This window comes from Pectinophora gossypiella, chromosome 18, assembly GCF_024362695.1.
Source record: "Pectinophora gossypiella chromosome 18, ilPecGoss1.1, whole genome shotgun sequence".
Classification (NCBI taxonomy): domain Eukaryota; kingdom Metazoa; phylum Arthropoda; class Insecta; order Lepidoptera; family Gelechiidae; genus Pectinophora; species Pectinophora gossypiella.
Window position 1 is genome coordinate 8,069,610 of NC_065421.1, and position 13,475 is coordinate 8,083,084.

Below are 13,475 nucleotides of genomic sequence, written 5' to 3' on the forward strand. Positions count from 1 at the left end.
ATATACACTGCTTATATATATAACAGTTTTCGTTTTGGAATAATTTCATGCACTTTGTGATGATACATACTTTACTCATTGAGCACATATTAACATACCTCCTCCGATTTTACGTTGTCCATTTACGTAACATACATAGCCTGTATACGTCGCAGGCCTCCCCGTGATTAATCAGAAGGGGTACGGAGCATACTCCACTACGTTGCTCCAGTGCGGGTTGTTGGAGGCATTTGGGCTAGTAGGACTGACGGTTTAACGTGCCGTCCGAAGCGCGGAATCTTACTTTTTCGAACAACCTGGCGAGAGCCTGCAGCCAAACAAAGGACAGTCTCAAAGGCGATTTTCGTCAATGTCCCTATCGGGAATCGAACGCAGACTTCAAGATCGTAAGCCCAGTGTTTGCTTGACCACGGAGGCTGATGCACCTTGACGCGCATTATGAAATACTGGGTGGGACAAACCAAAGAAGTTGTTTATGATGTATATTACAAAGATACAGGTTGAAGATGTTTACAAAGAAAGGGTTAGTTGGTCAACTGATGTCACAAATACATGGGACAGTAAACATGTACCAATACGTTGTCTGCCGCACGAGTTGGCCGCGGGCCCATAAATGCACCTGAAGGCAATACCTATTTCCGTCGCCATCGCGGCCGGCATAGAATGCATTCGTAACATTATATATTTATTATAATAAGCTTATTATAAATAACGCACATTTAATACAGATCGGCAATCATTCGCATAGCGTTTAAAACATGTCATACATTTTTCTTTATTTTAGTTACAAATGTTACAACAATTCGTTAAATAAGTAACATTACAAGATTAACGGAACTTAAAAATATTTTTTTTTATACTTTAATACAATACGAGGATAGGTTCACATTATAAGTAAGTACATAAATGATCGATGGTTTTAAGAATCATCGCTAATTACACAATAACAGGCGTTGCAAAAATATAGGTACTTAAAGAAACGTCTTCAAGCGACAATGACTTATGTATAGACATAAGATTACAAAACTTGTATAGTTGGTAGCTTCAAGTTCACTTAATCTAAGATAGTCGCTTTTCATCAATAAATAATTCAACTTTTTTACAAAAACACAATTTTGATCATAGACTCCGTTAAATCTAGCTTGTATAATAAAGACAGCAAATAGCCTAAAACAAGAGACCCTTCCGACCCAGTTACACTGGTTCAAACCATTTCCCAGGAAAAATATAAAATATAATATTGTTTTGACAGCTGTCAAATTAATCAAGCTACGGACGGAGTCTTTTTTCTCATAAGGACAGAGTTAGTAGGCACAGAAAGTCAAATCAAAGCAAAACAAATATACCTTAATGCATAGAAAAAAATTCCAACAATCAGACATAACACATGAATACACTACAATTTGGGCGGCCTTATTGAAAGTATATTAAAGCTGATATTTTTGAAGCTGTAACTCTTCATCGCTGCGTTGCGACGAACCCGATGTGTTGGGGTGAACGCAGGGACAGTGTCGTTAGTGGCTGTTGTAACCAACTAACAACCAGCTAACCACACTGCCAACGCGGTCTTACCCCATTATATATCTTCTCTTCAGATCCAATTTCATTTTGAATCATCTTAACGCAAAACTTCTTGATACATCAATTATGGGAGTACTCGACGATACACGTTTGCTCCAAAAACATCGTTTTGAGAACAAGGACTTATTCATAGTCCTCAAAATAATGTGCTTGGATTCTAGAAGTAATTCTAACTCTTCTGTTCTCCACTGCAGTGTCTCTCTCTGTCAGTCAGTTCTGCCATATCTTTGATTTCTAAAGCTAGAAAGTACCACATACGTAGAAGCGGTGTCGCAAGACAGTGAGCAAAGGCGTTAAAAAAGTTTCATCAAAATAATTCATCTAAAAAGTAATATTGCTATTTAACTTTTGCGCAAAGGTAAGTGCGTATTGCTTTCTTAGATGAATTGCTTCCATGTAGTCTTTTTAACCCGCCAGGAGTTTGTATAAAAACGACGGATTTCTATGTAGCATTTAAACAAGCAAAGTTGCAAAAATGTGAACACACAATGGGAATCGAACCCAGATAATATCCACAAACAGATCTTGCTCTCGGATAATCGAGCAAGCAATGTCCTAAGCAAACTAGGGATCGCACATTGGCACCGGACGCCGGATATGTCGCCACCGGGATTCGAACCCGGGACCTCAGAACGTGAGCTTAACGCTCAACCACTAGACCAGAGAGGCCATTATAATAGTTCCCTTTTTATAATTCAATATGTATGGCACTTTAGACAGGATGCAATCTCTCAGTCGGTTTTTACGAATATAAGGAGTTGAATTTGTTCTATGATTTTTTGAAATATTTTTTTTTGTCAGAGTGCAGCTCGAGGCTCCTTGTAGAGTCACGTTCAATTCATCTGAAATCAAAGAGAAAAAAGTGTACATATCAACTTATTCCTTTCTATTTAATAGCTTTAGTTGGTAGGTAAGTACTTAGATATACCACACTACCTCATCTACGGAACCAGGACATATTGATACCTAGGTAGTAGTTCTAAGTAGTTCAGAAATCAATTCGCATAAAGATTTTTTTATATTTTATTCCTATTTATTTAGTTCATAACATAGTTGCACAATCAATTTTTACATTTTTGTCAAACACAACCTGTTCAACAAACGACAAGTAGCTGCAAAAATAACCTCGGCTCAGGGCCCTAGACGTTCTTTAAAAAAAACATGAAATACTGTTATACAATTTAGTGATTTGGCTGCCTAATATCAGTTCTCAGACAGTTAATACCATGCATTCATCTTCGAAATAATCACTAACCTTATACGGACAATGTATTTATTGAAGAAGATATTATTTGTAGACCAAGTCATATGATCGTGTATGATAGATAATTTACTTGACTATGTTTATAAGTTCAAATATAAGTGAAAGCGCCGTAATCTTTTCATATAGGTTTTTTTTAAACTGCATTCTGAAGCGCGAAATGATAAAATAAATTGCAAGACCGATATTGTCCAAATTAATCATATTAGCGCCATCTACGGTTTTTAGCTCGGAGTAGCTATTTAGGGACTGTTTTATCGACAGAGACGAAAGGCGCTAGTTGTTCAAAATCAGAAGTTATTGGCACTAGAAGGTCTTCCCCGCTCTTAAGCCCTTTAAACTTACTCAACATCTTGCTTTATGTGACACCTCATTATAAGCACAAGTATCTCTAATGTATAATAAATATCCTTCTATGATCGGCAAATTAGCGGTCATAAGTCCTGACCGTGTCCGGGAGAGGCGGCTTAGGCAATTTAGATAAGACAAAACGCGAGGCACATGTCTATCGTTACACGAGATGTTATTATCATCCATCTATTTATCAGAATATTGCCTTGATCTTTGGTTGTATGCTGTATGGGTTTGTCTATGGGTTTTCTTGTTTGATTTCGATGGTTAATTGAATTGTTTGTTGAATTATGTTAAGCCAAAAATATATAATTACCTACTCGGAACCCTGGTGACTTTTCTACGGAAAACAGAAAGTGGTTCCGCGAAACCCACTTTAGGAATCGTTCGCGTTGTGTTAAGGCACTAACTGCACGTGGCATGTCACATCAACTGACTTTGCAAACTGACGTATCTGCATTTTTTTCCAAAATAATTTGTGTCTTATTGACAACAGCAAAGGGTGCAAATCACGGGAGTTAAAATGGCAGTTAAGAAAGCAATATTGCTATTTGACATTTGTTTGCATTGCGCACTTACTTTTAAAATATGCGCAAATGTCAAATACGTCAGTTAGCGACGTCAGTGACGATATGTTTCATTGGTATAATATTCTTTCATCCGTGCCATGGTAATCACTAGCATACAGGTTAGGTAGTAGATATCTATGGCATCATTATCGACTGTAGGGTTCCTAAAAGAACAAAGGTTTCCGAGTCACTTTAGGTATGTCCGTTTGAAAACAACCCTCAATACCTATTACACCTTCAGCGTGTCAATTTTCCCTCAATCAGCGCTTATCGCTATCGACCCACTAGGGACAATTAATTCCTTCAAATATTTTTCTCTCAGACGAGACGCCCTGAGCCGAGGTTCGCGCCCAACTGGGCACCCTTAGGCCTGTTGTCTTAAATGTTGTATCGGGTGAGAGCCTTCAGCGCTCCGCATTTGTCCGGCCAAGTAGTTAATGCCATCTGCGCCAAATCTACAATAAGTCACGTCAAAAAAAACTGCGTGACAAAGAAATATAATCAGGGGTGTTCATCAGTTCCTCCCACTGCAGGTGTTAGGGTGCGTTACGCGTGTAAAGTGCACGCGATGTAAAGAGGGCACAGATGTGCATCGCACACTTGTCCTACCCGTTTCTTAATTATAAAGTGACCAATAAAGCTCATCAGGCGAACAGGCTGGCAATGCAGTAAGCCGCTCTTCCACTTTCTCTCTCCTGGTGATGCAGGTGTTTGTAACAGGGGATTGCTTTTGAAATGGTAAGTTAAAAAGGTACCTATATGGTTTTCCACTTGGTTTACAGCCTTTAAAATGGCTTAGTCAAGGGAAATGGTAAGTTCTGAGTGCTAATTCCGGCCAAGTAGTTAATGCCATATGCGACAACTCTACAATAAGTCAGGTCGGAAAAAAGCTGTCTACTAATGAAAGAAAAACCGTACTTACAGGTACCTATTTATTATGTTTATTCTCATTATCTTTATTATGAAACATCATACATCATTGTATAAAAGTAACAGGATAGATTCCAATTAGTCAAATCAGTTACTTTTTACTAAACGTCAAAACACGATATAACTATGAATTTGTATGAAAAAGCAACCTTTGACGTCATAGAAAAGCGTTACAAAATGTTGCACTTATTATCAAATTTTTCTTTATTAAAATTCATAAATAAGTTAAATAGAAAAAAGAAAACGTTTGTCTTTATTTAGTAATCAGAATTTCATAATTAATCTTTCGCCTAGGAAACTACCTAATGTAACATTAATTTTATCTAGTCAAGTAGAAAGAAAGAAAGAAAGAAAGAAAGAAAGAAACATTTATTATTTTCGGACATCACAGACACAGACAGACAGGTACATTACATTTAACACAGGAAAGAAACCACACGGAAATCAAAGTACACAGACAAAAAAAAAACCTTAAAAAAAAAATACCAAAACAAAAAGAAAAACAAGCCAAATTCATAAAAAATAATAATAATAAAACAAAGCATTCTAAATGTAACGCACTGACGCACTGTGGAATATTTGGGTGTGTTTCGGATCAAAAATCTGTAACTCCGTCAATTTTAAAGATAGAGCGATGTAATTTTGCACTAATATAAAGGAATATATAAAAATTCATATAAGTAATGTTTGGTGAATTGAAATTACGCGTAATTTTTTTTATTAAATAAAGAAAACTCACAATCGTTTAAAATGCTATATATTTATTGAAATTTATATTTTTAGTTATATTATCTTACCTGTATTTCTTAACACTAATTACTCAATTAACATAACTTATCATATTAATGATAAAATAAAATAAAAAATGGTACAGTACCTATAGCTATACATTATGCTAAACATAGAAATGAATCAAAATTTTCTTAATATTATTAATTTAACTAGCTATGTAATAGGGTTTCTTGTTAGGTTCATTGCTTCTTCATCTGTAAGCGTTTTGATTATTTTTGCGTTATCAAAGTGATTCAAAACGAAATGCTTTTTTTCAGCATCAATCAATCAATCAATCAATCAATAATACTTTATTGCACAACGACATATACAAAGGACATAAACATACGAATAAAAACATAAGTACAATAGGCGGCCTTATTGCTAAATAGCAATCAGCCAACCTTAATTCTTCAACTAGTTTTGCTTCCGTTCCTTCTCCCATAGAACGCAATCCTTGAAGATATCCGCCCAGAATGTGCGTATCAACAGTGGCTGCAAGTTGTCTTTGATTACTTGTGGCTCTGCCCACCCCATTTGGGATTACGGGCGTGAGTTTATGTATGTATGTGCTCCAAACCATATTCGTTCATCAAAATAGTGTTTCTTTTTTTTTGCTTGATTCTGAAGAATCTCCATATGTCACACACGGTCTTCCTCGTTTACCAGAAGAAGTTAGACGGTGTTGAGTCTGTTGACACGTTTTCTGATGTAGGTATAGTCACGGAATATTCAGAATCCAGCCAATTTGTGTTATTTTTTAAAAATATATTCTTATTGCGTGCTGCTTCTTTCCAGCGTCTATTAAACGCAGGGATGATAGTCTGTTGGATTTTACCAATTATAAAACATATATTGTCTTCTGATACTTGTTTTTCCTCCAAATATGTCGAAAGTGCCGCAGTCGTTTTACCGCCTTCTATATAAGATTCTATTAATTCACGTTTACTACAGTTAAAAGTAGACATTTTGAAGAGTAAAATAGCCGTACTATACGAAAATACCACTGAAATTGTAATGGAAACATATTTTGTTACCTCCCTTTATATATTGTTTCAGAATGTGTGAATTAATTCAGATATCTATTTTCTCACGGAAAATGACACCAAAATGATAAAAACTTAACAATATAAAATAATCAATTGATAAACTATACCACAAAGTATTGTTAAATCAAGTCAACCACGAAACCGCAATTGATAGCAATTTCCGTTCCCTGACTAGGATTCGATTTTATCTCATATCTCCAAAGTTCGCAAAAAATCGCAGCTAATTTTTATATATGTTGTTGATAAGTAACTAAACTATCAATTAACATTAAATTCAAAGCACCGGTAAACGCCGGTAAATGTTAAAAGCTTCGACGAAGTTGAAGAAAACCTTTTTTTTCCTCCATTTCTTCTTTATTTTTTTTTATGTATATATTCGTATTAAAAACAATCAATTTAATTTGTTTAAATTTTCCGATAGATAAGCTTTTCAAAAATATATAATACCATATACCTTTCATTTTAAGTTTTAAAACTATCTGACTTTGAAAATTGTCAATGAGGAACTTGATATTTCCCAATTTCATGAACCTTAACTTTACCACATGAAAACAACTACTTTCACCAAATATAATATGAATTGCGCTACAGAATATGAATCTTCGACTTTCGAACTATTATATTACATTGATAGAAGGACCTATTTCAATTAGTGAAAAAATGAATTTTGATACGCGTTTGTTCTACCATATTCCATAGTGTGACGGCCCGATCATCTGCGGTGGAGTCCGGAATAAAAGGACCTCGCTCAGCATAAGTCGCGGCGTGAGCCACGACGCTGGTATTCTGCGGGCCCTGCCGAGTGAGGCCACGGACATCACGGTATATATATGTACATAGATACATACTACTTAAACTTACTTACTTACTTACATATAATTATTTAGTATTACAAAATTATAACAATTACAATAAATACACATTAATACGATTTACCATAAACATAAAAATATCATAAAATAATACGAACAAATAGATATGGGTCATCAGTAAATAAATAGGTGTGTGTATGTGAGTGTGTTCGTGCGTTGCACCGGTCGGCCGCAGGAGACAGACAGAGTACTTAATCATGTTGTTATTGTGTCGATCTCCAGTCACCCGCCGCCGCCGGGAAGGCACGCATAATGGACCATCTTAGAGTCCACATTTTTCATTTACAATATTTCTAACTTACCAGTATTATGATTATGATAGTATATTATAAGGACCCCAGGAGAAAGGAGGAAGGTACTTTGTATATGTACCTACTATCTTTGCTTTGTCCAAATTCTTAGGTACTGGGTATATTATAATAATTCCAGTATATTTTTTAAGGTAGCCACACCTAAACCTTGTTATACGATTCATCAGTGTCAAACATTTTACCTTAATTTAATTTATTTTTTAAACTCGAAATTTGGTTATAAATTGAAAGCTTTAAAATTACGCTGTCAGTTGCTATCACGTCCAACAAGATTATGATCGATGTTGCCCATCCTTGCGCTTGCGCTTTAGCTTACGGAATGTAGAAAGTTTTTCATATAGAAAGTGCAAGTTGTCGTAGTTTAATTATATTGCAGCTAATGTTGTCTTGAAGAGATCGCTATTTAGCAATATGACTGTCGATTGTATCTACTTTTTATTGCAGTCACGGATATTCTCCTTAATCTCAGCTTCTGCCTTAACACTATCCTCTTAAAAGTTCAAAGTGCTTTATTTGTAAGAATATAGGTACAAAATGATCTTATAGCTAGGATTGTTTTTTCTTAGCAAAGAAACAACAATAAACTACGCATAGAAGGGATTCTTCCCCCCCGCACCGATACAAGCTTGGAAGAAGCTTGATTTGCCTCACACCCCGATGGGGGCCATCGTACGGGACCACGCGCGGACTGTCTACCTCCCTCCCACCCACGGGGGTAAAACGGCACAATGTATATTATGAACTAGATTTTGTATAGATTTACAGGCTAGTGTATACCTACGTATGTAGGTACAAAGATATGTAAGTGTCCCGAACTACCCGGCGACTTTACAGAAAAAGGTGACTTGGTACCGAAAACTGAGCCTTATCTTAAACACGAAGCATTATTTATTAAACTCTAGTGTTGTGGCGACTTGACTACCAAAGGCCTAAAACTCAAAACACACTGAGACGGTGCCAGGACCATTCCGTGGCGAGAACTCGAAGTTTGCATGAAACCAAACATATCCAGATTCCTTTATACTTAGAAGGGGACACTCAAACCCGAATATTACAAAATTACTGCTCCCGGAATGCTTTCAGACGCCCGCTGAGTTGTACTAAAACAGTGAGGTCCGCGCTGCGGCGTTCGCGTCGCAGTATCTGCATAGAATTATTATGACTTGTCATTTAGTTCCATTTAAATCCGCGGGACTTCTTTCGTGGCGCGTACTCTATGTAGGTACCGTCGCCGCAAAAAGCTAGATTTGACAGCTGTCAGGCTTATAATAAACGGAAGCTAGAGTGATTTGACGTTTTTTAAGCTCAATTATGATTTAATTTTCATCTTAATGATTTGACGTTTTTTTAAAAAAAATATACGTAAAATTATTAGATATTACATCGTTTTTTTACGGCGACCTTACTGTACATATGCAGTACCTATGTATAGTGCATATTCCGTAATAAGGTACTGTGGCCATACTTTCGCCAAGGTGTGGTGTGGCCTCGTTACGACATGGTGTCGGCGAGCGTGTGCGCATGGTGTTTGACATTTCCATTCCAAATTTAAATGTCAAATTACTCCCCCCCCTACTAAGGCAAAGTTTACTTGATAGTTTCTCGATCGTTCTCTTGAAAGAGTTTAGTACTTGCAGAGAAATAAATGTTTGCCATACTAATTTACTAAGTTAGATCATTAAAAAAGTTTACTGGTCAGTGAAAAAACTATAGGCAAGAGATAGATACGCTATGATACTTTTGTCGGATATTGTGGTCGGTACTTAATAAAAAATTTAATTAGTAAACATGTCAAAATTGATCAAATAGGAAGATAATAAAAATAAAACAACAGAAAACATTAGAAATATATTTATTTTTATATCAATTTAAAGTGGATGATCATAACAGAGGAAGGAAACTAAATTCTGGATCGCTACATTAAAATATTGCAAGTTTGGGTTTTTAAAAATAACTTAATGTAATTAATAATTATGTATACATAGGTATCTCACTCAAATACCTAAAATATTATAATAGGTACCAATAGATACAATCCAGAAATTAATTCTTTACAAAATATAAATTAAAACGCGTGTAATTTCATTCAAATCCAAAATATCTTTATTTAATTGGTAACATAATTAACTAAACTTAGAATCGTAGATTTAAATTAAAAAAAAATGTCTTTACGACGCGATGAACTAATCTCGAGAACCACTGCATGGGGTGAGGAGTTGTGCTGCAGTTCTCGACAAAGGATTAGGTAGTGGGTACTGTCAGAACTAATCAAGGCCTGGGGGGTTAAAAATGACACAACAAAGCCATTAATCTAAAAAAGCAATATTGCTATTTGACATTTCTTGAAATTGCACACTTACTTTTATATGCGCAAATGTCAAATTGAAATTTTGCTTTTTAGAGGAATTGCTTCTATGTTGCCTTTTAACCCCTTTGATTCTTCGATAGTTTGAAATGGTTCTTTTGTTTGAACGACGTTGCTCCGCTGTGGGTTGAAGGAAGCGTAACCTGAGTCAACCTATATTTGAGTTTCGAGATTGCATGAATTATACACGGGTAGAGTATACGAAGGCTTTACAACAATGAAATGCGATTACAATGCAAGGCCGCGGTATGGCTTCCTAGTCCGGGAGCGAACCTAGTAGTTCTTGACCCACTGGCTTATTCTTCTACCCTACTTACGACTCCTACTAAAGAAACTAGTAAAACTTGGTATATCTGGTACCTAAAGGTGCACCTTCATCAGCGAACATTGGCCTGTGCTATAATAATAAAGATTTTATTTCGAGCATATTTACATTTCATTCAAAAATGGGAATCGCTGATGTGGGACGAAAAGCCGCCAGACTCAAATGGGATTGGGCCGGACATGTTTGTCGCATGCACCCTGAGCGGTGGGCACGGATCGTCATGCATTGGGTGCCTCGTGACGAGTACAGGAGATGGCGTGACGACTTGGACGCTTGCCGGAGGGATTGTCCGGAGTACGCACGAAAAATGGAAAGAGGAAGGGGAGGCCTTTGCCTGGCAGTGGGATTTTGTAGGCTAGATTAGATTAGACATTACATTACATACCGCCTCGCACTCGTAAATCAGGACTTACGAGCATTCGTCCGTGTACGATTTCAAATTTGATTTCGAGCATTACAAATTGTATCAAAACATTACAGATTGCATAGGCATGTGGTAATCGACAGAGGGATTAAGCCCTTTCTAATACGAAGGAGAATTGTTATTGGCGATAGACTGATCCCTTGACGCCATAACGTTCATCATAACCATCTTAGGATTTCGTACAACAGTGACTGCAAGTTGTCTTTGATTACTTGTGGCTTAGCCCACCCAATTAGGGATTACCTTTATGAGTAGGGGAACTTGACATAACAGGCGTATGCTGTGCACAGGCTGCGCACAAAATTGAAACATTGCTCGGATTTGTAAAGTTACATTATAGCACACCCCGGACACTTCATAAAAAGGACCTCGCTTTACACAGACACTACACATTGACGTTATCATACACGCGTGTCTGTGTGTGCGACGTCTGACGTCCTAACTCAGCCGCCTTTCTACACGTAGTGAAGGAGCACTCTTATTTTCCTGTTCTCGGCAACCACGAAAAATAGGCCTTGCTCTTTGATACAATTGCAACTACAGATTGCAATCAATACCTATTTGGTATTATCATAAATCATTGTAATTAATAATTGTAAGTACCTACATAGTTCCACTCACATACCTAATCAATATACCTTCCTGCCTGTGTTTCAATTAAGTAGGTAGGTAAATACGTAATAAGTCTTCATAACTACTCAATACATACTTGTCTATCGAGATTAGTGACGAAGTCATTATCGATAAATAGCAGCAATTATTCGATTACATTTCGTAGTGCCAAACGTTTTTATTTAAGGGAAGGGAATTGCTAAACATTTTATTTCAAACTGTTAATTTCTAGTAACACGTCAATTTGTTCTTTCGTTTTAAAATTTACTGAAACACCTCGAAGACAAAGTGATCTGTTGTCATCGACTAAAAAAAACCCTATCGCGCGGACGGATACCTACGTTTTGAGTGGAGGAAAACGTAGTTGTGAAACCGACGCGACGCCAGGAAAACTATTCAAGACAATTCTGTAGTAGCTGGTAACTAGGTAAGCACTACAAGGCCGCGCAAGAATAGTGCTCTATGAATACTGGCACATTGTTTGCTGCTATTTCTACATGGCTCTAATTATACTCGCCCAATATTTCTCTGGACCAGCTGACGGGTGTCAAAACTATGAGGAGACGCTTTGCGCATTGGTTAATGTAATGATGTGCTTTCGCCAAAAATACGTTACTTATTTACTTGTAATAAGGGCGAGAGAATCGTATTGTGCAATGTATAATTTAGTGGCTAACTATCGCCAATAAACGCCTGACTATTAAGTGTTAAAATCGCTTTGTAACTGATTGGTACCACTTTGGCAAACATTATCTATGACAATTTGAATTATATACAAACGTGATAAGATGCAGACTGCAGCTGTTTTATACAATTTATTCCGTTGTAGTGTAGGTTATCCGACTAAATTTATGTTCTAGTAGATGTTCTCAGGTTTATGTACGCACAAATTTATGCGCGTTAAATATTCAGCATTGCATTGAAGGCGTCGTCGTAAATGAAGTCATCGCTCTGAAAAATGCATTCATACGACGTTCTACTACATTTATAGTAGATTTTATTCTTACTTTAGAAATCAAATTGGTTTTCTTTTCTAGTTACTCTGTGATGGGATTTCACAATAAAACAGACGGCAATGACAGGTCTATCAGCGTAGTAATAAAAAGTAGCAAGTCGCCTATTATGAGCGGCATACGAGAGAGTCTATGATAATTACCGGCGAAGGCTGAACGAGGGAACCAGCCACAATAGGCCGGGCCATTACCGCTGTCTTTGTTCGCAATAAATAATACTACTTTATATTCCAAACGCGTACATCAAGAAATGTAAGCAATTTTTATATAGATTATCTCGTTGTTCTCAATGTTTAGAACTGTTGAAGATCTAGGTTAAAAATTATAATACTTTTTAAGATAAAGCCACCTTACTAAAGAAAGGGGACCACCAGGTTTACTTACTTATAGTGAAAAGTCTAATTTTATGCTTTAATTATGAAACAAAAATACTCAGTCGGAAATAAAACAAAATATCCACGATGCAAGCTATAATAAAAATCACGTAAAATATAAGTACAAATATAATAGAGAAACATAAAATTAAATTGTAACGCTAACAGAGACTAATAGACAGTTCAACTACTATTACAAATAAAAAGCATACATTATTATTTAAAAACAATAAGGAGTACAACATAATACTTTTATTTTTTATAAATAAATCATAAAAAAAGCTAAAAATATACTCGCTACAAAATAATAGAGATGTCTTGCGCCCGTATCGATTGTTACAGGAAAACGTAAAACCCACGTTAATAATGTGAAAAAACAGTGAACGTTCTTGTTTTCTCATGACAATCAAATAATGAGGCACAAGGTAGGTCGGTCATAAACATAAAAATAAGAAGCAGGCAGAGATCATATCAGGAGTTGAGGCACTTAGAGTTCTTTACTATTGATAGAGAACTGGTGGATCCGTGTGGCAGCCGGGAGCGACGCATCACGCCCCGGGGTGTCGTACCAGATAGTGCATTTACATGTCAATTTTGCCAAAACGCAAACTTGTCGCGTGCTTTGCAAACGCACTCCTGGCACGAACTCCGGGGCGTATAACTTCGA

General features: G+C 36.5%; 1 long non-coding RNA gene across 1 annotated transcript in view; it reads right to left on the reverse strand.

Moving 5' to 3' along the window:
• Positions 1–8: 8 nt before the first annotated feature.
• The window catches only part of LOC126374821 (uncharacterized), a 67,193-nt gene continuing 53,726 nt past the window's right edge, over positions 9–13,475 (reverse strand). The window contains exon 3 of the long non-coding RNA XR_007567496.1: positions 9–2,423. This is a non-coding gene — a long non-coding RNA (uncharacterized LOC126374821). The remainder of the gene's footprint in view (positions 2,424–13,475) is intronic.